Here is a 5029-nt window from a genome sequence, read left to right on the forward strand (position 1 = left end):
ATCCAGTGAAAGCCCCAGTGGGAACAGTGTCAAGGGGATGCAATGACCTGGTTCCACTTGGACAAATGAAATAAGATGGACGGAGTGATAAAAATCCAGATCCTGATCTCACTAACCTCAAAGCAGAAAAATCCTTTGCAGCTCTCTGCTCCTCCCTGATTTGACAGAGAGCCACATCGTCCATGCTATGTAAGATGCATCCCTGAAAGAAGATGGTGAAAGTCAAAGTGAATGGATTTGGCTGTATCAGGCACTTGGTCACTATGGCTGCTTTTAACCTGGCGAAGTAGACATCATTGCCATCAGTGACCCCATCATTGACCTTCACTACATGGTCTATGTGTTCCAGTATGATTCCATCCATGGCAATTTCCATGGCACAATCAAGGCTGAGAATGGGAAGCTCATCATCAATGGAAAGGCCATCACCATTTTCCAAGAGTGAAATATCACCAACATCAAATGGGGTGATGCTGGTGCTGAGTATGTGGTGGAGTCCACTCATATCTTCACTACCATGGAGAAGGCTGGAGCTCACTTGAAGGGTGGAACCAAGAGGGTCATCATCTTTGCCTTTTGCTGATGCCCCCATGTTTGTGATGGGTGTGAACCATGAGAATTATGACAACTTCCTCAAGATTGTCAGCAGTGCCTCCTGTACCACCAACTGCTTGTTCCCCCCCTCTCCACTGGCCAAGGTCATCCATGGCCATTTTGGCATGGTAGAGAGATTCATGACCACAGTCCATGCCATCAGTGCCACCCAGAAGACTATGGATGGTTCCTCTGAAACTGTGGTGCGATGGCCAAGGGGTTGCCCAAAAACTCATCTCTGTTTCTATTGGCATTGCCAAGGTCATGGGCAAGGTCATCCCTGAGCTGAATGGAAAGCTCGTGAGCATGTCCTTCCATGTCCCCATCCCCAACATGTTGGTTGTGGATCTGACCTGCTGCCTGGAGAAACCTGCCAAGTATGATGAGGTCAAGAAGGTGATGAAGCAGGTGTCAGAGGGCCGCCTCAAGGGCATTCTGGGCTACACTGAGGACTGGGTTGTCTCCTGCGACTTCAACAGTGATACTCACTCTTCTACCTTCGATGCTGGGGCTGCCATTGCCCTCAATCACCACTTTGTCAAGCTTATTTCCTGATACAACAATGAATTTGGCTACAGCAACAGAGTGATGGACCTCATGGTCTACATGGCCTCCAAGGAGTAAGAGTCCCTGGACCACCAGCCCTAGCAAGAGCATGAAAGGAAGAGAGAGGTCCTCAACTCTTGGGGAGTCCTTGCCCCACCTTGATCCTCCAGCACACTGAGAAATCTCCCAAGGCCCACACAGTTTCCATCCCAGACCTCTTGAGGAAGGCGAGGGTTAGGGAGCCCTACCTTGTCATGTACCATCAATAAAGTACCTTTACCAGATGGTAAAGCGTCTGTCTTGCAGTGCAGGAGACCCAGGTTCAATCCCTGGGTTGGGAAGATCCCCTGGAAGGAAATGGCAACCCACTCCAGTATTCTTGCCTGGAAAATTCCACGGACTGAGGAGCCTAGTGGGCTACAGTCCATGGGGTCACAAAGAGTCAGACACGACTGAGCAACTTCACTTTACCCCCCAAAAAAGAAAAAAAATAAAAGGAAGAAAATTTCTTTCCAAACTTTCCATGGAGTTGAGTCAGAATTCAAATCAGAATTGGAGGCATGAATAGAATTATATACAAAAGATGTTTGAAATCTTTGTGGTTCTGAGAGTTTCAAATTTTTTTTCTTAAAAAGTTGTTATCTAGAAATCTATCTAATATCAAATCTGCCTGGCTTGGTGTCTTCCAGTGGCTCTTGTCACACACTGGGCCAGTTGGTATGATAGCAGCCCTTTCTTTCCAGGATGTGTGTTGATCATATATGGGCATTTATGTGTTGGGCTTAACTCAGGAAGATTGTTTAGAAAACACAAATAGCAATTCCCTATATTGAACAATGAAGTCAATTCCTTTCAGAATACAGATCTATAATAATGATGATAACCAAAATTACCCATTAGTGAGCATTCATTGACCTTACTAGTACAAACCATGCAGCATTATCCGCTGTGTCATGGAGATTACTGAGGTTCACCTCAGTAAAACAAGCTAGTGACAGTACAGTGGGAATTTAAGTCTAGGTGTGTTGCCCATAGTGATTGATTCAGAGGTGGTCGTATAACCCGTTAGGCCAATGGAAAGTTTTACAAATAATTTCAGAAGCCTGAAAAATTAATTTTAAGCCTTAACATTCTGTGATAAACTCCCAAAGGAACTTGTCTAAGAATGAAGCTAAAGCAGAGGGAAGCACGAGAAATGGAGAAAACTGGATCTCTGAGGACTGGATTTCAGCACCTAGAGATAGCTATACCTGAAGCCAACTAGCCCTGGGTTGCTTAGTTACATGAAACAATAGATTCTTTTTTTTTTTTTTTTTTTTGGTTTAAGCCTCTATGTTGGGGAAGTTTGTCTCAAGCACACAAGCAGGTAATCTTTCGACCCCCTACTTACTTCACTATGTGAGAATGGGCTGTGAGCTTGGGACATCTCCTTTCTAGGAGATAAAGTCCCCAGAGCCTGTGCCGGGCTATCACCTTGTGTGGGAATATCTTTCCCTGTTTCAGATTCCATGTTTCTACATGTGCTCCTTTTTTCCTGCTTAAGCATGTGCGTGGTGACACCTGGCCAGTGTACTATGGTATCTGTCCTCTTTGGGGGAGGGGACTGAATCCTGTTACTGCAACCCAAAAGGGATTCATGCAGGACAATTAGCCTGCATCTGAAGCCGAGAGGGAACTGCTAGCCCTGGGGCACCCTCATCTAACCTTGGAACTGATCTTGCTCTTTCCCTTCTGTGTGAGTAAAGCCTTGTCCCTTCCAGCACCTGGGTGAGTTGTGCTGTCCTGGTGATTTCTTTACCAAGATGCAGCGGACAGAGTGTTTAGACTTCTGTTCCTGGTGATACACGACAGGTGCCACTTGCTCGTCACTCTTTGAAATACGTTTTTGCCTTGAGACTGAAAATGGAAAGGCTCTTGGCTATCTGTGTTCCCAAACTTTGTCTGAACTCCCCAGTTAAACCCAATAAGTTTATCTATCCTTCCCTCACACTTGTATCTGCTATCAATATTGTTTCATCACAATGGATGGTGGTTGCCTTTTTTACGTATCTGTCCTTCACTAGACTGCAAAATCTTGCAAGGCAGAGATAATGCCTGTCTGTGTGTATACGTGTGTGTGTGTGTGTGTGTGTGTGTGTAATTCTTGCCTCTAGGCCTCTTGAGAGATCCCTGGAGAAGGGCATGGCAACCCACTTGCCTGGAGAATCCCACGGACAGAAGAGCCTGGCAGGCTACAGTCCATGGGGTCTCAAAGACTCAGACATGACTGAGCGAATAACACACACACATACACACACAGACACACACACACACACACAGGCCTAAATTGTCTCCTGAAATGCAAAGTAATAAAGATTTAATCAGAAAATTCTTCAGGAAAACTTAAGTATCAAGGTGCAGATTCTCCAACTCCGCCACAATATAACAACTCCCATGATTCTTAAACTTTAACTTGCAAACAAATCCTGTGAACATCTTGTCAAAATGTAGATTCTATTTCAGAAAAGTCTGGGGTAAGACCAGAAATTCTCAATCCTAATAAGTCCTTTGGAAATTTGAGAAGCAAAATATTGGTATGTGTCTTTAGTTCTCTTTAGGACGATATCAGTTCAGAGCATGTAGGAAAATTCTGAAAAATCTCTTATTTGAATTAAATAAATTCCAACAGAGATTAACTTAATAAATTTTTTTGAGGCACAAACAGCCATTATTTTCTTAGGCAACAAATAAGTACTTTTTTGAGCACTGATATGAGTCTAGCTCTCAGCTAAATATAATGACATACAAAAAAAATATGTGATTAGTTCAGTGGAATCCAGTTTAGTCTTGGAACCCATTTTAGTCTTGGAGAGGGATAAGCATTGCTGATTTTAGGGATGTTATCAAAGTTTGTCATACTGCCAAAATTTGACAATATTTTTACTTGACATTATAGAACAAGAACAAGAGAAGATTCTGGAACTCATCATCCATTTACACCTTGACATGAATTAATTAACTCTGCTTTCCTTTCTCTTATCCTAAAGAGATCCACCAACTAAGGAATGGGGATTTTGTTCTGGTGGCCAAGCCAATCCCCAAGAAAAGGGGATAATTCTAGAGGAAGACAGTGGGGATTCCTGTAGGGTGATGTTCTCTTTACTAGAGTTCCCTAAAAGGCTTCTGTGTATGACCCAAACCCATCTGTGTTGCTCAGGAGAAATGGCACCAAAGATAAGATGAAGTTTACTTATACTGAAGTTTTACATCTGGACCATAAGCATTATTGAATATTAATGACTGCAGGGAACTGAGTGATGGCTTGGTTCAATCCTCTCACTTCATAAAGAAGGAAGCTAGAATCCCTAGTGGAGTTTGGCTTGCTTAAACATACTTCTTATGCAGTGTGGGCCTGTTCTTCCCAGTTGGGGTTCTTTTTGCAGCATGAGGGCAGTGAAGCAGGGGGAGGCTAAGCACCCAGGCTCTTCTCTGTAGTCAGCCTGCTTGGCTTTAACTCGGACTTCTTCAGTTACTAGTGGACTTTGAGTGAGTTTTTGTCTGTGTCTCAGTTTCCTCATTCATAAAAAGGTGTTAATGATGGTAACTGCCTCTGCGGGGTGTGGTGAAGATTAAATGAGTTGATACAAGTAAAGTAATGAGTATAGTGTGGGTCCATACTTTGTTCTGGTGTGCTGCGATTCACTGAGCGACTGAACTGAACTGAACGGATACTTTGTTCTGGACAAAATCCACTGGGGGCTCAATTTATCTTCTATAGCCACTCCCCTGCAGTAGGAGAAGAGTGTTTTTCCCTGGCTGAGGACCCAGCACGCTGTCCTAAGTTGAAGGACAGGCTGACCTCTTAAATCCACCACCCTAGTTGTCAGCTGGGGGCACTCAGATTTTGACA

General features: G+C 43.8%; 1 pseudogene; it reads left to right on the forward strand.

The window, feature by feature from the left end:
- Nucleotides 1-212: 212 nt before the first annotated feature.
- Nucleotides 213-1218, forward strand: LOC113881139 (annotated as a pseudogene).
- Nucleotides 1219-5029: the final 3811 nt, after the last annotated feature.

This window comes from Bos indicus x Bos taurus, chromosome 2, assembly GCF_003369695.1.
Source record: "Bos indicus x Bos taurus breed Angus x Brahman F1 hybrid chromosome 2, Bos_hybrid_MaternalHap_v2.0, whole genome shotgun sequence".
NCBI lineage: Eukaryota > Metazoa > Chordata > Mammalia > Artiodactyla > Bovidae > Bos > Bos indicus x Bos taurus.